Genomic DNA, 22,351 nt, shown 5'->3' with positions numbered 1-22,351 from the left:
ACTGTCATAGTGTCTTTATTCATAATGGTTAGAGACTGAGACCATCCCAAATATCTGCCAAGAGAAAAATGGATACCAAAATTGTATTCATATAATGGAATACCACTTAGTAGCAAAACAAAACAAAACAAAAAACTATATATACAACATGAATGAGTCTTCCAAAGATCATGTCAAATAAAATAAGAGAGGCACAAAAGAATAAATGATAAATTAATTTATATATATGAAGGTCAAAAACAGGCAAAACTAACCCACAGTGATAGAAGTCAAAATAGTGTTAACTTCTATGGGTAAGGTTGAGATTGACTGGAAAGGTCATGAGAGAACTTTCAAGAATGATGGAAATATTCTATAGTGTGATTTAGGTGGTATCTACATGCTGAGTATAATGCAATACAATAAAACTTACCCATTTTAAGCATACAATTAGGTAAGTTTTGACAAATGTATTATAGTTCATACAACCAGCACTGCAATCATGATCTATTTATTCTGTTCCATATGGTAGCCAACAGCCACATGTGCCAGTGAGCACTTGATACTAAGAAATGCAGTAAGAATACACTCTGGATTTTAAAGATTTAGTACAGGAAAATACAAAATATTCTATAACTTTTACACTGGATACATGTTGCAGTGATATTTTGCATATATTGAGTTGCATAAAATATATTATTAAAATTAGTTTCACCTGTTTCTTTTTTCATGTGGCTATTGCAAAATTTTCAATTCCATATGTGGCATGCATTACAGTTCTCATGAAGAGTGTTATAAGACTATTGAATGAAATTATTGAGATTTGTTTTTGCCATTATTTCCCACCTCCTATTCTTCTGCATTACAGATGTCATGTATTTTACTTTTACATATGTTGTAAACACTATGATACATTTTATTATTTTTGCTATAAAGAGGAGGTTATATTTTATTTTATTTATTTTTTAGGTATTTTCTGATGAAATGATGTTTTTAATGCTTTTAATATTTACTTATTTTTAAGAGAGAGAGAGACAGAGCACAAGTTGGGGAGGGGCAGACAGAGAGGGAGACACAGAATCTGAAGCAGGCTCCAGGCTCTAACTCATGAATCGGGAGATTATGACCTGAGCCATCAGAGGTTTAACGAACTGAGTCACCCAGGTGCCCTGGGGCAGTTATATTTTAAAGAACATTTTAAAGATAGGCAATGCCTTTTGTAGATAACTGCATAATTACTGTTTGGGGTGCTCCAAATTTTTGTTCTGCCAAAAAGACTTTTAAACATATGTGATAAGGCAGGTCTATTTTTTGTTTGTTGATTTGTTTTGTTTTGGTCTGAAAAGTCTTTAGTTTGCTTTTATTTATGTTTTAAAAAATTATTTTTGCTGGCTATCAAATCTGAGTTTGTCAGTTATTTCTTTTAGCACTTTAAAGATATCACTTAATCACTTCACTCACGATTTCTTGGTTCTTACCTTTTTTGTTCTCTGCTTTTAGATTTCCTCCTTATCATCAGTTTTTAAAAGTTTAATTTCAGTGTGCCTTGGTATGGTTTTCTTTGTTTATTCTGCTTTGTGTTCTTAGAATTTCCAGGGTATTTAGTTTTATAGTCTCCATGAATTTCTTTTAATTTATTTTTTATTTTTTACCTTTCTTCAAGTTTTCTTTGTATGCTTTCTCTCCTGAGAACTAAATTATGGATATTTTAGTACATTTAATATCGTTCCTCAGGTGACTGAATTGCTAGTTGTTTTGCTTCTATTTCTTCTCTAAGTGTTTCACTTTAGTTTTTAATGCCAGGTCTTTAAGTCTATTGATTTCTTCTTCAATACCTAATTATTGCTAATTTCATTATTTTATTTCCAATTTTGGTATCACATTTTATCTCCCTAGAATTTCCATTTGTGTTTCTTGTTTGTATTTATTCACTTCATTCTCTTTATCAGGTTTGTGTTTTCTCCTCACTCTTCTGTATATAGGGAGCACATTTTATTTTTCTGGATCTGTTTTAAATACAATTATAATTAGAACTTACAATTTAAAATTTACTTCATGTATTGTTTGACTTTGTTTGCATTGTTTGAATTTTATCCTCATTATGGGTCATATTTCCCTGCTTCTGAGCATGTCTGGAAATTTGGATGCTGAAGTATGAATTTTACATTTTTGGGTTCCTCATATTATTGCATTCATGTAAGTAGTATTGGACTTTTTTAGCATGTAGTTTACATTACTTGGGATTTGTTTAATACATCTGAGGTTTGCTTTTAAGCTTTTTTAGGTCAGTGCAGAGCAGTCTTTAATCTATGGCCAATTGAGCTCTATTACTAAGGTGGTATCTTTCTGAGAACTATGATGCCTTATTTATTGAGATTTTTCCATTTGGACTGGTGGTAATATGAACTATTCCTAACCATGTGTGAGATTTGCAAATTGTTAGGTTTCCTCTTTTCTGGAAAGCCTTTCCCCAACCTGTGTAACTTCCTTTAACACATGTATTGAGGGGTACTCAGCTGAAGAATCGAGGGGTCCTCTTCAAAGCTCTTTGCCCTTCCCTCTGTGCAACAATCCCTCTCCATTATTGAGCCACAAATTATAAGCACTAAGACCTCCCTGAACTTTGATCTATATCGTCTGATATTAGTGACCACCACATTCTCTGCAGGTTTTCTCACCCTGCACTACAACCCCTTCCTGCTTCTAGGCAGGAAGCTGAGGTGACCAGAGGGTTCACCTTATCTGTTTTCTCTCACTCAGGAATCACCATCCTGGCTGCCTGTTGCCCAATATCTTAAAAAATGTTGTTTTTAATATTTTATCCAATCCTCCTGTTATTTGAGACAGGGACATAAATCTTTTTATTTCATATAGACCTAAAATTAAAATCAGTAACTATCTTTTGATTGATTTGTTTCCACATTCAACAGATTATACATTCAGATACTATTTTGAAGAGGCCCAGAAATTTTTACTAATTGATACAGAGAATGCAGGAAAAAAAATGTGCCCCCAAAACATTTTAAACATTGAATAGAGAACCATGAAAAGAAATAAAAAGTTGAAATATAAGCTGGTAAATATTTAAATATTTGCATGGATAATTTATCAGCTTGTCACTTGGCAAAATTTTGTATTCAATATTATGAAGTGCCTTTTGAGAGTAGAGATTGCTAAGAGATAATGCAGGCTACTAAGAAAAGTTATTCTAATGTTATTTTCCCCTAGAAATAAATTAAGGAAGAAACTTTTCTTTCATAAATTCTTTAAATAATTTTTTCTGGAAGAATAATAAGGCTGAACAGGATAAATGAATTTTTTTTCCAAATCCTCTATTTTTGTAATGTGTATTGTCTCTTAAGATTGCTTAATCAGCTAATTTCTATTTTCACTGATTAGCCTTCACTGTGCCTGGCTCACTAAATAATCCAGTCCCCACTACAGTCTGATAATGATGAATCGTGACACATATTCTTCCTACCCTCTCCTTCTCCGGCATCTCGTTTTCATCAAAGTCTTAATGAAAAAAAAAAATCACTTATTTATCAAGGTATAACAATATATAAACTTTCAGTGAAAATGAATATTCTATATGACTGAAACTTATCTCTCTGTATCCATACCCTGAAATGTTAAGCAGTTGTGTTTTGCATCTTTTTTTTCTGTTTAACTCTTAAACACAATGCTACTTGATATCTGTGGTAGCAGAGTTCCTCATTTGTGAACACCAAAAGCTGTACAATATTCTCACATGCAGAGTGTGGGGCTCTTGACTCCTTTCCAGAGGGCTAAGATTATGGAAATTAGATTTCTGGATGAATGTCTAATTACTGTTGAAGTGAATGCCTATGAAACTATATGCAATGTTTTTATCAGAAACTAAGGATGGTATTAAAAGTTATAGTCATTAATTCATGTGTTGAATAAATATTTATTGCATACTTACTATGCTTCAGAGACTGTACATCTGAGTACGTAATGGTAAATATAAATGCCAGTTATAAATATTGAGGCTTGGTTAACATTAACACCCTTGCTCTCTGCATTCAATTTTCCATATGGGTCGGCTACATTCTATTTAATAAGTTTCATCAAGAACTCTTTACTACTCTAATTTAACCTATTTACTCTCCTAATCCTAGGTACAAATTATCAAAGTGCTTAAAATGCACTTCTGGATAGTTTTGAAGTATACATTTAAATAGTGATAGAATGTAGTTTAACCAATATGGTTTAAAAAAAATAAGCACAATTAATCTGACTGCAGCACAAATTAAGCCTCACTTTTCATTTTCTTAAAGCCCCAACTTTACACTGGCTCTTTGGATACTGTGTTTGAATCCTAACATCACTGGTACAGCAATATTAATGAATAAAGGTGATTTTTATATCTACAGTAAAAGGGGAGACTCAGAGAGAAGCTTCTTTCAGCAAACCCCCTCCTCCTACAGATGTGATCTGGTTTATGGTAGCAATTTGGCATTGCACATTTTTAACTACAAAGTTTCAAAAAAACATCTTGATACAGTATTTCTGCAAGTAGTTTCAGAGGATTATTTATGGGTCTGCAAGGATGCCAGATTGTCTCATTTTGAGACAATTAAAACAGGATTTTAGGCAGCTATTATTTGCATCTTTAGGAGAAAAACCCATTAGCACAAGGCCAGGGGATCATTGGGACCTGGAGAAGCTACCTTGAATAATAATCCTGGACCCTACTATATTCGAGCAAGCAGACCCACTGATGCCTGTTAGAGCAGTCTGCATGTAGATGGGCACAGAAACAGAAGCTGCAAGTCTTTTAGGATGATAACTAATATATTTTTTATGAGGCAGACTGAAATGAGACTCCAGAGAGAGCAACAGAAAAGACTGATCAGAAAGAGTAAAATTGGTGACAAGAAGATTGGAAAGTAGGAGTCATTGTAAAACATATAAATCATGGGGAAGCCTGTGCACGGAAACAGACCAAACTCCAGAAATCCACATTTTACTAGAGGTCAGCTTAATGAATTATCAATGTGAATACTTAAAATATTTAATATTTTACCACATATGGGAAAAGGCCAGTTGTTGACTCATTGAAAGGCTGTTGAAAAGGCTCATTTCTCTGTCATGAGGTTCAACATCATATCAGGAAATATCCACTCACAAATTTGGAATAAAGAAAATGGTAAGAATTCTTTCAATGGCACACATTAAAAAAAGTTAACATCTTGGTTTCTATGTTAGCAATTAACATAAAAACTGACCCACTCCCACAGTTGATATTGGCACTGATACTGATATTCCCACTTGTTGAAATAAAGACTTAACTAATGTTCGATGAAATGAAACCAATGTATTTTAAGAGTCATGGGCCAGGTGTTTTGTAGGGATAGATATGGTAAGGGGGACAGCTGAAGTAAAGAGACCATTTTTCTTCTTTTTAAAAAGTGTCCCCTGTTCTTGGCCTAGCCACCTCTTCTCATAGAAAGTTCTCCAAATAAACTATTCCAATATCCCCTATGTTCAAGTACTATGCCAGGTACTGGAAAAACAAAGACATTAAAATGGGGTCATTTTTCTCAAAGAGCTCATAAATGAGGAAACAGACAAATAGTGGTAATTGTGTTTGATAAATACAATGCATGTCTTAGGTTTCTATGCCAGCAGTATAGAGGTGAAATGTGAGATAATTACACTTCATTTCTTTCTTCACCAGTTGGAATACTTGCCTGAAGAAACAGAATTCCAGAAAATTTTATCCATTCAATCCCCCTAGCCAGAATACAAATGTAACAAAATTAGGCCTAAAAGACTAGTACTTATTTCTAACAACATTCAGAGAAAATGTGACAACTTACAAAGCTATTTATTCTGAAGGCTAATTATATATATTATATATATATATATATATAATATATAAATATATTGTATATATTTTATACACACACACACACACACACACACACGTACTTTAATTAGGAATTCTCCCCTAAATCTCATCTACTGTAACAGGTATATATCATGCTGTTCAAAATTCATTAAAAAAAAGCAAACTAAAGCAACCCATAACAAAAAAAATTAATTACAGCTATAACTTTGATAGAATAGGATTTTATAGTTTTTAGGACATTTTCATGAACATTTAAGAGTCTACTAACAAGTATCTCACAAGCAAAAGAATATGTATAATATTAGTTTTGTATGTTGAAACAATGTAATAAAGTTATGTGTATGGTATGTGTACAATATATACTCATGTAAATATGTATATCTTTATGTATATATGTGTATACACACACACACACACACACACACACCAGACAAATTTATGAAATAGAAGACTGACTTAGAAAACAAATGAAGTTATTGCTCACATCTATCAAAATTTAAGGGGCATACTTCACAGAACTAGAACAAATAATTCTAAAATTTGTATGGAACCTGAATAGCAAAAGTAATCTTAAGAAAGAACAAAGATGGAGATATCATGCTCTCTGACTTCAAACTATACTATAGAACTATATAATCAAGACAGTATGAGATGGGTACAAAAACAGACACACAGATTAACAGAACAGAATTGAGAACACAGAGATAAATTCACACATATACGGACAATTAATCTATCACCAGAAAGCCAAGAACATACAATGGACAAAGAACAGTCTTTTCAATAAATGTTGGGAAAACTGGACAGCCACATACAAAAGAATAAAATTTGACTACAATCTTACACCATATGCAAAAATTAACTCAAAATGGATGAAAACCTGAATGTTCAACATCAATGTGAATGTGAGTCCCGAAACCATAAAAGTCATAGAGAAAAACATAGGTGGGAAACTCCTTGACATCAGTCTTAGTGATATATTTGTTGATCTGACTCCAGAGTCAAGGGAGACAGAAACAAAAGAAAGCAAATGGAGCTACATCAAATCTAAAAAAGCTTCTACACAGCAAAGGAAACCATCATCAGAACAAAAAGGTAATTTACTAAATGGGTCAAGATATTTGCAAGCTGTATACTCAATAAAGAATTAATATCCAAAATGCATAAGAAATCCACAAAACTCAACATCAAAAAAAACTGATTAAAACTAGGCAAAGAAACTGAATAGACATTTTTCCATACACAGATGGCCAAAAGAGACACGAAAAGATGCTCAACATTACTAATTACTAATCTTCAGGGAAATGAAAATCAAAACCACAAGATATTGTACCTGTCAGAATGGCTGTTATAAAAAAGGCAAGAAGTAAAAAGTATTCGCAAGGATGTGGAAAAAAAGGAGCCCTCCTGAACTATTGGTGAGAATGTAAATTGGTACAGTCATTACGCAAAACAATATGGAGTTCCTCAAAAATTAAAAATAGAACTACCATATGTCCAATAAACCCACTTCTAGGTATTTACATGAAGAATGCAAAAATACTAACTTGAAAAGATATATGCACCCCTATGTTTACTATAGCATTATTTAAGATAGCAAAGATATGGAGACAACAATGTGTCTGCTGATAGACACGTGCATAAAGAAGATGTGGTATTCATATATACACTGGAATTCTATGCAGCCATAAAAATGAATGAGCTCTTGCCATGTAAGATGACATGAGTCATCTAGAGGGTATTATGCTAGGTAATAATAAGTTAGACTGAGAAAAAGAAATACTAAACAATTTCACTCATATGTGGAACCTAAAAACAAATGAATAAAAAACAAAACAAATGAATAAACAAACAAAAAGTAAAATCAGACTATAAATACAGAGAGAAAACTGGTGGTTTCAAGAGGGGAGGTGGATGGGGGAGATGGGCAAAATGGGTGAAGGTACAGGGCATACAGTCAATGATATTTTAATAGACTTGCATGTGACGGATGGTAGCTATACTTGTGATGAGCACAGCATAAAGTATAGAGATGGTGAAATCACTATGTTGTACACCTGCAACTAATGTAACATTACATGTCAACTATACTCAAGTAGAAATAAATTAGTTTGGGGTCTATACAAAATGAGATAGTATAAGAAGCTGTTTTTTTTTTTTAACTGAACCTATATTCCACAGTTCTCCATGTCTTCCTACTCTTAAATTTCTAACCTCCAATCCTTAAAAAAACACTCTTCTGCCTTTTTGATGTCAACCACCAAACCAAACTTATTGAACTCTGTAAGGCTTCTAGATAAAGTACATTTTACTATTTACTCCAACACCAAGGTTGAGATTTTATCAGAGGACTACTGATACCTTGATCTCTGTTCTACACTAACCAGTACTTATGGAATATGAATAGCAATGGGGAAGGGAACAAGAGCCCAAAGAGCCAGAGACCCAAATCCTGGTGGGAAATGCAGGCTCAGGCAAGCAAGATCCAGAATCAAAGGAAAAAATAATGGAACAAACATTTGTCAGCTTTTGCCATAGAGAAAAGGAACTTTTCTTTCAGACTTTTTTTATAGCCAAACTGTGTCTGAGTGGTGGGGTGTGTATGCCTGTGGCTTAAGAGGATTCCAACAGGGGTTCTATAGGTGCTATTGATATAATATAGTACCAGTGCAGCTATTAGAGTCAGGGTTCTAATACCAATTTTACCATTTATTCACTGTAAATTTAGAAAACTATTGGGGCGCCTGGGTGGCGCAGTCAGTTAAGCGTCTGACTTCAGCCAGGTCACGATCTCCCGGTCCGTGAGTTCGAGCCCCGCGTCGGGCTCTGGGCTGATGGCTCGGAGCCTGGAGCCTGTTTCCGATTCTGTGTCTCCCTCTCTCTCTGCCCCTGCCCCGTTCATGCTCTGTCTCTCTCTGTCCCAAAAATAAATAAACGTTGAAAAAAAATTAAAAAAAAAAAAACTATTCATCAAAACCAGCTTATTTTTTTCAATAGGCAAAACAGAACTAATCATAATCTCATCGGATTGTCACGATACTCAAGTGGAATATTGAAAGTCAAATGTCAGATATGTTATCACTGTTTAATACATTCTTTGTCTTTTCTCTTCTAATAAGTAATATATAGAAGAACCAGGCTTATCAGTGGCTTCCGATAGCACTAGCTGTTGATTTATTGATATGCTTAGCAAAATTCAAAATGTGTTAGAGAAGTAAAGGATGCAATAGGTACACAGAATCTGGTTACAAAGAAATAGCATTTGGGATGGATTGCTACATCATCCAATAAGACTGTTCCTTCTTACATGAATCCCAACTTTTGTGCATTTTGCACTTATGACTAAGGGATAAGAAAGTGGTTTAGAAACAAGAAGGGCCACTCAGCACAAATAAAGAATGCCTGTCTCCTCTCCCCACCAATTTGCTTGCACAACTCATGCTATCTCTGGTTTTTGACCCTCCTTATTTAATACATCTCAGCACCTCATCCTCCCCTGTTGCAGGTAGGGAAAATAAGTTTTTGTTTAAATAACATCTTAAGTACATTGGCATGTATAAGTATGATTTATATAATTACAGCAGTTAGTAATTAGTGTAAATAGAGATCATGTCACAACTAGCAAACATCATTAAAGCATATACCAAGTTAAGAAAAGTCTGTGTTATTTTTTGCAAGAAACAAAGTGTGTTAGATGAATCCCCAAATTGCCTGTTGGAACAAACTTGACATCAAACATATTGTACCTCATATCTAGGTAAAAATTATTGCACAGGAATGTTTCTTAGGAATATTTTTCTTCACAAATTTTAAATAATTTTTAAAATTCAGAAAAATAAAATGCCCCAAACATAAATTTTTCACTTTGTTTCTTCCTGTTTCCATGTGAAAGAACTGTCTATCACTTATACTGGCTCTTTGAGGGAAGTTTTGTTTATAGTCTCACCCTTCTTAGTGTCCTAATGGAAATTGACTTTTTTGTGTTTATCATTTACTACCTTATTCTGTTATTAAAAAAATGAACGAATGCCAAATTTTTCCACCTAAACTATAAGCTCTTTTGAGAATAGGAGCTTTATAGTTTTACATTCCTCATGCTCACAGCCCCACATATAATGCCTTCCAAATATCTAGTAGTTGCTGAGTCAATTAAAAAAAAAAGAGTAAAATGTTTATACCAGTAGTAATTATTTAAATAAGTCACCATAGACTTATAAGTCAATTTGTCACCATAGATCAAACCTATATAATCAAAGGATAATTATTTTTTCAGCATTGTAGGGTATGGAAAATATTTTGTTGTACACTAGCTCTTTGTGTCTGGATAACTGCCTGAGGAAATTATTTATATACATGAGGGAAAAGAAGTTAGAGACAATGTAAAGTTATAGCATGTCATTCAGAATGCAACTGGTGGAGGTAGAAATTAAATCCAAGAACTTCAGCCACTCAATACATAAAAACCTGAATCTATTTAATTGCAGATTATCTGTACTTAAAAAAAAAAAACATATGAGTAGCATTTATTTTAAAAAAGTAAGTCTAACTAGCTTCATGAATAATAAATACATACCTGAAAGAACACTTTTTCAAGGAAATATATACATTTGGTTCTCATTATTCACTGCAGTTATGTTCTGTAAAGTTACTATAAACACTGAATTAACAAATACTGAATCATCGCTCCTTGAAAAAATGCAGGGTTAGATGCTTACATCTAGATGGCCACACATTTTTGCATAAATAACCTTGTTTTACATGTCTTTGGCTTAAAGACACCTTATTTACATATTGTTAATTCATTAACATTGAACCCACAGTCAACGGCACTATAACTCACGCCTGAACACAGCTGGTCTAACACACATAGTTTCTCAGTAAGGCATATCATAGCCTTTTGTAATTAGGAACAGTAGATAGCACCCAACACTCTGCTTGGTCGCCTTTTTAAACAGTGACATCAATAATAAAATATTAAAATATGAAATATGAAAAATATAGAATTAAATAACCCACAAAAAGTACACTTGTTTATACTGTGAGAACCAAAATAAGAAGGCAAACCACCTTCTTGTTTGATCTTAGCTGGGAAAGCATATGCTGGGTGATTCACATTTCTTACCTCTCTGTACATATGAATGTTTCTAAATTACTGTGAAACTATCATGAGCATTGATTGATTTGAGGGTTACAAATAAATTTTAGTCAGTAGGCAAATTTGTAAATACAGAATCTATGAAAAATGAGGATCAACTGCATTGAATTTCCAAACAAGACATATTGTGCTATGCATTAAGGAAGATGAATAAAATATTATGGCTGATTTTGAAGGGTTCAAAGTTTATCTGGGAAAATGGAATATCAATAGTTAATGCCAGTGCAATGTAATTGAGTTCTTATCAATGGCGAACCTCAAAGGAGGAAACAACTCAATCTTTAGTTTGCAGTTGACTGTCCTCCAGCATTACACATATGGAATGTAGGGTCAATTCCCACTGCATTCTTATCATTTTCGATTTATGAACTGGCTCTTCCTTGTTGATATGGAAAAAAATCTCAAAAAACACCACCTCATTGTTCCTCTATCCTTTTGGTGCTCAGCAAGGCAAATTAAGCCTTCATGGAAATTTGAATTTAGAAAAGGGAAACATTTCATATATTCTGTATTACATATAACCATTCTACAATTTCCCACCGAAATGGCTCAACAAACTTTACTGGAAAAAAGAAATGCCAATACCCTCTTTCTTCATGGAAGGCATTGGTACACTACTACAATGTAATTACTTCTCTTGTCTTCTTTTAGTCTTGTCCAAATGAGGTCTATGTATTTCCATAGAGCCTAAAATTTCTTACCCTCCTCAAACTTCCAGTTAATTATATTTCTTTGGGTAACATAGGGCTTTTTAAAAATAATTATATTTTTATGTTTCAGATCTGAGATCTAATCCTATAAGTATTAAAAGATTTTATATTTGTATATCTGGAAATCCATAATTCCTGTTTTATTTTCTGGCCTGGGGTTGTACTTTGAAAAATAAAGTAATTATTTTGCTATACTACTTTTTTTCCTATGACACACCTATTTAAATCCAGGATATGTTTCTTTTTTTTTTTTTTTCAATTTTCTTAGAGAATTGTTTTTCTCTCCAACTTATCCTTTATATTTTCTACTCCATCTACAACAAAATGACACCAGCAAACTTTGTAACTATTTAAAACTGTTTGTTCATGTAAATGAGACTTGATCCTAATTATCTTTAGCAGAACTCTTACCTTTTGTTGGGAACCACTCCTTCATTTAAACTTGCCCTTAACACCAGTGCCTTAAATGGCAAAATATGATTTCAACTCATCGCTTCCTATTAATCATGTTTAAATTTCACAGTGAATCATGGACCCCTTTGGTCTGTCCCAGTTTTAAATTGCTTCTCATATTATTATTGTGTAGATTTCCTTGTCTTACATTTTTCTATGTCTCCTAAATTAGCTCTTTATTTCCACTGCTCTACTATAAAACTTCTCTGAGTTTGCATTCTCTGAATTTGGAATTAACTTTCAGCTGTTATTCTAAAAAGTATTTATTTAGGTGAACGTGACATATTTACTTTCTGTATTAGAACTCTGAACCTCCAAAAGAAACTGCTATTTTACCCCTAAAGCACTTTGAATGTTACCCTCCTCCACTAGCTCAACAGTGATGTCACTTGAGCTCATTCGCTTGTTGAAATGGGATTTATTTTTGTCAGAACGGAAGTTCTTTTAATTGATATTTACATAAAATTTCAATTCACTTTGATCTCCTAGGATCACCTCTGTGGCATAGAAAGAAACTATGCACTTTGGTGAAGTTTGTTCTGTAAAATGTTATAGATTATTTAGCAGTACTCTCTCATTTGGAAAATTGAAAATTGTTCTGGGATGAGTCAACAGCAAAAATATATTAATATGTTATAGTTTTGTATCATTAGAGGAAATAGAAGCTTTTGAAATATTATCTTGTTAATCAGTTGATCTTTCCTCTCAATAATTAGGTCTTTCAATTTACTTCTAAAATTACTGGATATGGTATTTTCAGCTAATACAAAGTAAAATTCACTTAATGAAAAAAATGACATTTGAAAATAATAGATTTTTCTTTTCTTATATTAAATTCAATTCTCTCACAACTCTTGGTGGCTAATTCATTGCGACTATCATTTAAAACTTTGATCTTCTAATTTTTAATGGTTTAAAATTGAGGTAATTAGAAATTACATGATAATGATTAATTAGAATATGAACAGCACTATGCTTGAAGTACAAATAATGAGTGGGAATATGTTGAATTTTTTTAATGTTTGGAATTATATTGGTATTTGAGAAATGCAATTATCATTTCCAATAGCAATTTCGTTCATACAAAGAAGTTTTAAAACACAATTGCAGCTTGAGACCTCCAAATTTGTTCAAATATGTTAAAATCCCACTATGTCCTTTTAATTTTGATATATATAAACTGTGAATTTGAAGCTGAGATTTTTTGTCTATTTATAAAAAGAACATTTGGGGTTACATTAAAATATGTATCTCATCTCATTTTTGAAATATATTAGCCAGCAGGCTAATTCATTATGGGCCAGTTGGTTGGGACTGGTGTGGCTACTCAATGAATATTCTAAATATAACCTTAGCCCAAAGTCCTTGGTGAGAAAATAAATAATAGGAACTTTAATTTAGTTACCCTCTCACCAAATAACTTTGAGGTAAGGTTGTATTTGTAGCAGCCATATTATATATTTATGTGGAGAAATATTTTGGTAAAACTGTAATGTAAGGAATATGGAAAGGTTTTCGGATGAATTATTAGTTATCAATGAGGATCGCTTGGGCAGAGCAGGTGGGTTGTGATGATTGTTTTGCCACTAATTCCATCTTAAAGTGTTTTTTTTTTAATTAGGCAGATTTTTATTCTGCTCTTGGTCAAGAGCAAACTCTGAGAGATCCAACTCTACAAATTGTCCAAACACCTCAATTATTTATAGTCATAATTTAGAATAACTCAACTTTCTAACTTTTGCATTATTACCTTCATTATCTTCCCAACTTCAGTTAAGTTCATAAAATATAACTGGAATTCTCTGTCTTAGAAAAAAAAATGTGAGACTCCAAACTCCAGATAATTTTTTGTGCATAGAAAAACTAGATAATTTCTAAAATATCTATAGGGGTGCCTGGGTGGCTCAGTCAGTTGAGCGACCAACTTCGGCTCAGGTCATGATCTCATGGTTTGTGAGTTCAAGCCCCGCGTGGGGTTCTTGCTGACAGCTCAGAGCCTGGAGCCTGCTTCTGATTCTGTGTCTCCCTCTTTCTCTGCCCCTCCCCCACTCATGCTCTGTCTCTCTCTGTCTCAGAAATAAACATAATAAAAATTTTTTAATTAAAATATCTGCAATACATTGCAATAATCCATATAAACATTTACTAAAACCTGTGTAAAATATGTATATAAAAATGTGCATATAAACTTTAATTATACAGAATGAAGTAGCTATAATTTGTCCAAATATGAATCTCAAAATCAAGATTATTTTCTGAGTTGGCCAGATAACATTAAGTTTCATCCCCCATTTCAATTTGAAAATTGGCCACATTCCCCAAGTTATATGAACATGAAGAATTTTCATGAACATAAAAACAGTGAAACACAGAATATGTACTATAGAGCAAACTGAGGAAGAAATAATAACATCACCACCTTTGACTTCTTACCTAGTGCTAGCTGAAAGAAAAGAGAAAAAAGATGTCAAATCAATGAGACTTTCTCTGATATAATCATGGTCAAGAGCAATAACAAGTCTCATTGGAAATTACTACATTTTCTTGGAAACCTAAACATTTGGATTTCTAGGGCCACCTGGGTGGCTCACTCAGTTAAGTATCTGACTCTTGATTTCAGCTCAGGTCATGATTTCATGATTCTTGAGACAGAACCCCAAGTCAGATGTTGCACTCACAGCATGGAGCCTGCTTAGGATTCTCTCTCTCCCTCTCTCTCTCTGTCCCTTCCTACTTGTGCATATGCATGCTTTCTCTCTCAAATAAAATACGTTAAAAAATAAACATGTGGATTTCTATATGCATTACCCTTTGAGTAATTAGAAATTTGAAGTATGTATACTAAGTGTTAAAATTTGGAGATGTGGCATGTCAAAGATAACACATTTAACACGTTGTCTGTCCAGCCTCACAGCTTTAATGAATAGAGGAAATCACGTTGATAACCTAGATAGACCGGCTTATCTCACATCCCCAAACCAAGCCATGTAAACTATAGATTTAAAAAGTGGCAATTCCTCAGAGCAGTGCTGGAAACCAAGGAGAGATATACAGAGAAAATATAGATATCAATAGGGTCCCTGAATAATAATATCTAATGGAAAAACACAAATTATTTAATTTTATTCACAAGTCAAGAAAAAAGTCTGTACAGTATAATAACCATAGGAAAAAAGTGTAGTCCATGTTTTATGACAAAATATACATTAGTCCCCAAAGTTTATGTGGCTGAGTTTTATAAAACTTTGAAAAAATAGAAAGTTCCTGCATTATGTAATTTTTTCCAGAAAGACAAGGGAAGTTGCTTTTATTGTAGGGGCTTGTGAAACTTCAGATTGATGAGTCAAAACCAAATCCCTATTTCTCCATAAATACTTTCATTACCAATAAATAAAAATCTCTAGTTCATAGTTACACACCAACACTAAGGGTTATCACATTTATTTGTATAAAAGAGACAAAAATTTTATATCCTATTATTTAAATTTGTTTCCCTAATTACCAGATTGAGAATCTGTTCATGTCTATTAGTGATTATTTTTTAAACATGGGTAAATCATGAATACAACAATTTATGCAATGTAGTTCATACACACATGTATTATATTTGTTGAGTAGTTACAAAAACATATATAGAGATGATATTCACTAAAGTCTGCATCATGACTATCTTCTGGTAGGGCTTAAGCTAGAATGCACTTTAACTATAAGTGAGTAGATTAGATTTTTGTTCACAAATAATTACTACCTTCTTCCTGTGACACCCATGAGAAGAGTAAATTCAGCCACCCTATTGATTTGGAGATGGTCCATGTGATTTGTTTTCAGCAGTAAAATATGGATGGAAGTGAAGATATATTAACTCTGAGGAGAAATCACATATTTCCACTCACCTCTCTAGGAACTTCCATTTCCTCCATGAAAAGTAAATGTTCCCTGTATCTGCTGTCCTCAACCAAAGTCCAAAATTGGTACAGGTGAAATTACCTGAACTCAGTGGCAGTCTTTTATCAGAGCTGACCAAGCCATTCCTTAAACACATGAGCAAGAAACTCTATTATATGAAATAGTCCTGCAAATCAATAGGAAAAAAAAATGACAAAGGGAAAAACCAAATACATCACAGAAGACAAAATACAAATGAGGACCATAAGAAAGTTGCTCAAATTTGTTAGGAAAATATAGGGGAAAAAATCAAGGGAGTTATAATTAAAATATCAAATAAAACAGCACTTTCCTCTTACCAGGTTGGTAAAATTAATAGCTTGATCATATATAGTGTTATTGAGAGTATGGGGAATTGAGCATCATATATCTTTGTTGGAAATGTTAATTATTATAGCATTATTGAACACAAATTGACAGTACCTGTTAATTTAAAAAAATACACAAATGTAGAGCCTCAGAATTTCAACTTCTACAGATCTATCATAGAAAAATATTGTGCATGGGGTGCCTGGGTGACTCAGTTGGTTGAGCGTCCAACTCTTGATTTTGGCTCAGGTCATGACCTCACAGTTCGTGGGATCGAGCCCCACATCAGGTTCCACATTCACATTGCAGAGCCTGCCTGGAATTCTCTTCCTTCTTCTGTCTCTGACCCTTCCCTGCTCTCCCTCTCTTTTTCTCTCCCTCTCAAAATAAATAAGCTTAAAAAAAAAAGAAGTGGAAAACTATTGTGCACATACATGAACGGTCATGCAAAACTCTTTTTATTGTATCAGTATTGGTGAGAAGATAAATATACCTTCCTGTCCCATTGTTAAATAATATCAAGAACAGGCAAAAGAACTTAGATATACGCTCCAGGAAGATAAGACTAATAATCAATTATAATACAGGCTAACTCATCAAGAGTAACAGATTTCTTGTCAAAATTTGCTTCCAGAACCTCACCTGTCTGTTCCCACCAATTTGAAAGTGTTATATTATAAATTCTGCTCAATCCCACTCAGTTCTTTACCATGTAAGACTTTCTTAAAAAGTCACCCTGCCCAAATCTTAAAATCCTGATTCCCTTTTCCAAGACATCCCTAAGACCATGTCAACTTGATATTCTCTCTTATCGAAGTCAATCTAATCAACCTACCATTGCCTGGTTACGGATTTTCCTGGTGGTCTTTTAAGACTTGAAGGCCAATGTTTGAAATAGCAGTAGCAAAATATACAAAAAAGCAGAAAAGGGCACAGTTTTGGAGTTAGATTTACTGAAGTTGAATCCTGAAACCACACCTTACTAGCAGCGTGACCTTGTTTTCTCTCTCTGGTCCTTGCCTGTAAAGTAGGGACAATAACAGAAATTATTTATTGAGTTTTTGTGAAAAATAAATTACATAATTTATTTAGACCACTTAAGGTAAGGGTACAGAGTAAAGCCTCAAATAGTGTTAGATATAAACAACAATAAGTAAATAAATGACCTAAATCCCTTTCAAATTGAAGAATGACTAAAAAATCTACAATACATTCTTGGTATGTACAGTTTAAAAGAAAGAGATTAATAATTGAAGAAAATCAAATTGTGACACAAAACATATTATGTTAATACTTAAAATTACAGGTATATGTTTTATACTTAATCAGTATACAAAATTGTTTTTGGAGGAGGTCATCAAACCAAAAACTGTGTTCATTTCTGAGGGAAAAGAATTGGATTTCAGATTATTGAAAGGGATTATATCCTTTTTTCCCCAAAAGGCATGTTCACGTATTAGTGGTTTTTCTTACAAAGGAAATATTTTCATTGATGATTTTCTTAACATTGTGGTGATGAGAAATTGTACATATAGCATATAGAATTGTAAAAATGTATATAAAATACCTACTTTTTAAATCCAAAACTTCCAGGTAATTTATAAATGAATATTTGAATTACTTTCAAATACTGCTTTATTTATAATTTTTGAATAGTCATTTCAGGAAAGAGACTAAGCAGATGTTTTTACTGAAGCATAAGCAACTTTGAGTCATGAAGTGAAGAGTAATTCCTTAACCAATGAAAATGTCAAGAAGAGTTTAGGTACACAAATATCATCCTGCCCAGATGGTTAGATTTAATATTGCTTCATTTAATTTTTGGCAAATTGATCCATTTTGCTTTAGTGAATACATTTCTAGAAATCGTAGGATATTTTACATTATCTTACAGGGGAATATTTTCCTCAATAAAAACCAAGCAGCATATTTTATCTGGTCTTTACTCAGAACAAAAAAAAAAAAAAAAAGAAAGAAATTTCAGTCATCATTCTTTAAGGATTATAACAGAACTCTCTTTTATAGAACTTTTATAAGCATCAACCAAATATAGTCTAACACCATGGTGTGGATAACAGCTATCCCCAAAGGCAGTCAATAGATTTCTGTACAATTTTGTTTTTAAAAATGATTATTTATTGCTTTAGAGTTTACAAATCTTATTCAGAAGTTTGTGTGATTTTTAATACAGGTAGTGCCATTAAAACACTTTACAAAGACAGATGGATTAAAGAAAAACAATACTGATCAGGGAACATTAAGTACTATATTTGATTCCTCTAATTACTAGCTCTAATATGTGGTTAATACTCTTTCCAGTTGTATTGAGATATACTTGACACATAAGATTATAATAATTTAAGGAGTACAACATAATGATTTAGTTATGTATACATTGTGAAATGTTCAACACAATGACTATAGTTACCATGCTGTACATGGCATCTCCAAGACTTATAACTGGAAGTTTGTTCCTTTTGACCTTCACCCATGTCTCCCACAGGCCACCCTTCCAACTCTGACAACTACCAACTACCAATCTGTTTTCTGTTTTTATGAGTTCGGATTCTACAAATAAGTGTGATCATACAGAATTGATCTTTCTTTGTTTGACTTATTTCACTTAATGTAATGCTCTTGAGGTTCATCCATGTCAAAAATGGCAGGATTTCCTTCTTTTTATGCCTGAATAATAATTAATAATAATAATAATAATAATAACAACAACACCTTTATCCATTCATCCATTGACGAATATTTACATTGTTTCTATGTCTTGGCTATTGTAAGTAACATAGTAGTATAGATATCTCTTCAAGATAGTGACTTTGTTTCTTTCATATATACATGAAAGAATATATATATATATATATATATATATATATATATATATATATACATACACACCCAGAAATAGAATTGCTAGAGTATATGGTAGTTCTATTTTTAAATTTTTAAATTTTTGAGGAACTTTCATAGTGTCTTCCATAATGACCATAACAATTAACACTCCTACAAAAGGTACACAAATGTTTACTTTTCTCCATATCCTTGCCAGCACTTTTGTTATCTCTTCTTTTTGATAATAGCCATTCCAACAGGTGTTAAGTGACATCTCATTGTAATTTTGATTTGAATTTCCTTCATAATTAGTGATGTTGAGCATCTTTTTATGCCTTTATTGCCCATTTGTATGTCCTCTTTGGGAAAATGGCTATTCAGATCCTCTATTTTTTAATCAGATGCTTTTTTGTTATTAAGTTATGTAAGCTTTTTATAAATTCTGGGTGTTAATCCCTTATCATATATATGATTTGCAAATATTTTCTTCCATTCTGTAGGTTGCCTTTTCTTCTTGTTGATGGTTTCCCTTGTTGTACAGAATCTTTTAAGTGTAATGCAAACCTACCGGTTTATTTTGGCTTTTGATGTCTTTGCTTTTGGTGTTAAATCCAAAAAATCATTGACGTCACCAATGTCAAGGAGCTAACCCCTCTGTTTTCTTCTAGGAGTCTTATGGTTTAGGTCTTTCATTCAAGTCATTAAAAAAATTTTTTTTAATCTTTATTTATTTTTATTTTTGAGAGAGAGAGCATGAATGGGGTGTGGGTGGAGGGGGGGGGCAAGAGAGAGGGAGACACAGAATCAGAAGCAGGCTCCAGGCTCTGAGCTTTCAGCATAAAGCCTGATGTGGGGCTCGAACCCATGGACTGAAAGATCATGACTTGAACCAAAGTCGCCACTTACCGAATGAGCCATCCAGGTACCCCATCAAGTCTTTAATCCATTTTGAATTAATTTTGTGTATGGTGTAAGATAGTGGTCCAGTTTCATTCCTTGGCATGTGGCTGTCCAACTTTCTTACCACCATTTTTTGAAGGTACAATCATTTCCTCATTGTATATGCTTGGATCTTTGTCATCTATTAATTGACCATATATTCACAGGTTTATTTCTGACCTCTGTTCTGTTCCATTGATCTCCTTATTCACAGGAGAGCACAGTGCTCTCTATCCTATATCACTAATCCATTGTATACCTTTATGCCAATACCATACTGTTTTTATTACTATTGCATTGTGATACAATTTGAAACCAGAAAGTGTGATGCCTCTGGTTTGTTTTTTCTTAAGATTGCTTTGGTTATTTGAGGTCTTTTGTGGCTCCATACAAATTTTAGAATTGTTTGCCCATTTCTGTGAAAAATGCTATTGGAATTTTGATAGAGATTGCTTGGGTAGTATAGACATTTTAATTCTTCCAGTACACGAACATCAAATATTTTTCCATTTATAGGTGTCTTCTTCAATTTCTGTTATTGGTATCTTATAATTTTTTAGTGTAGAAATCTTTCACCTCTTCAGTTAAATTTATTCCTATTTATTTTTTTAAGAAATGATAAATGGAATTACTTTAATTTCTCCTTCTGATAGTTTGCTATTAGTGTACAGAAACAGTTTTTGTGTGTTGACTTTGTATCCCACAATTTACTGAAATAATTTATTAGTTTTAAAGTTCTTAGGGTTTTTTATATATGATAATATTAAATTATTCTTAAACAGAGACAATTTTGCTTCTTCCTTTACAGTTTGGACATCTTTTATTCCTATTTATTGCCTAATTGTTCTGGTTGGGATTCTAACACTATGTTGAATAAAAGTGGCAAGAGGGGCATTATTTTGCTCCTGTTCTTAAAGAAAAAACTTTCAACTTTTCACCATTGAATATATTAGCTGTGGGCTTGTCATACATAGCCTTTATCATGTTGACATAAGTTCCCTCTATACCCAGTTTATTGAGAGTTTATATAGTGAGTGGATATTTAATTTTTGTCAATTTTTTTGCATCTATGAAGATAATCATGTATTTTTAACCTTTATTATGTTGATGTGGTGCATCACATTGATTCGTATTTCTTGAACCTTGCTTGTTTCCCTACAATTATTCCCACTTACCACTTGATCCTTTTAATGTATTATTGAATTCAGTATGTTAATATTTTATTTAGGATTTTTGCATGTATGTTCATCAGTGATATTGGCATGCAAGTTTTTTTCTTCTAATGTCTTTGTCTGGTTTTGGTAGGAGAATAAGGCTGTTCAGTTGATAATGTTCTCTCCCATTTAAAAAAAATTAAGATTATTTTAATGTTTATTTATTTTGAGAGAGAGAGAGAGAAAGAGACAGAGAGAGCATTAGTAGGAGAGGGTCAGAAAGAGGGAGAGAGAGAATTCCTAGCAGGCTCCATGCTATCAGCATAGAGCCTAATGTGGGGTCTGTATCACAAACCATAGGATCATGACCTGAGCTGAAACCCAGTCGAAGGCTTAACCGGCTGAGCCATCCTGGCACACCCTTCCTCTTCTATTTTTTGGAAGAGTTTGAGAAGAATTGTTGTTAATTCTTTAAATGTTTGAAATCACCAGGGAAGCCATCTAGTTCTGGCCTTTTCTTTGTTGGAGGACTTTTATTAGAGAATCAATCTTAGTAGTAATTGTTCTGTTTAGACTTTCTATTTCATGATTCAGGTTTAGTGGGTTTATGTTGTTAGGAATTTATCTATTCTTGGTTGTCCAATTGTTGGCATATAATTGTTAATATTAGACTGTTATGATTATTTTGTGTGGTAACAGTTGTACTGTCTCCTCTTTCATTTCTAATTTTATTTATTTGAGTCCTCTCTTTTTTCCTGGTGAGGCTAACTAAATGTTTGTCAATTTTATGTTTTCAAAAACCCAGTTGCTAGTTACATTGATCTCTTCTATTGTCTTTTCAGCTTCAATTTAATTTATTTCTTCTCTAATTTTTATTATTTCTTTCTTCTACTAATTTTGGGCTTTTTTATTTTTCCTTTTCTATTTTCCTGAGGTATAATGTCAGGTTATTTGAACTCTTTCTTTTTTCTTAATGTAGGTATTTATC

General features: G+C 32.9%; 1 long non-coding RNA gene across 9 annotated transcripts in view; it reads right to left on the bottom strand.

Annotated features, from left to right (window-relative positions):
- LOC109502665 overlaps positions 1 to 22,351 on the bottom strand; it is a 325,020-nt gene that overhangs the window by 86,483 nt on the left and 216,186 nt on the right. For all 9 annotated transcript variants that reach the window (XR_006583723.1, XR_006583722.1, XR_006583728.1 and 6 more), the window contains 2 exons: positions 17,265 to 17,449; positions 16,069 to 16,247 (listed from right to left, as the gene is read on the bottom strand). This is a non-coding gene — a long non-coding RNA (uncharacterized LOC109502665). The remainder of the gene's footprint in view (positions 1 to 16,068; positions 16,248 to 17,264; positions 17,450 to 22,351) is intronic.

The sequence above is a fragment of the Felis catus genome, chromosome C1, assembly GCF_018350175.1.
Source record: "Felis catus isolate Fca126 chromosome C1, F.catus_Fca126_mat1.0, whole genome shotgun sequence".
NCBI lineage: Eukaryota > Metazoa > Chordata > Mammalia > Carnivora > Felidae > Felis > Felis catus.
This window is presented reverse-complemented; position numbering and strand designations above follow the sequence as displayed.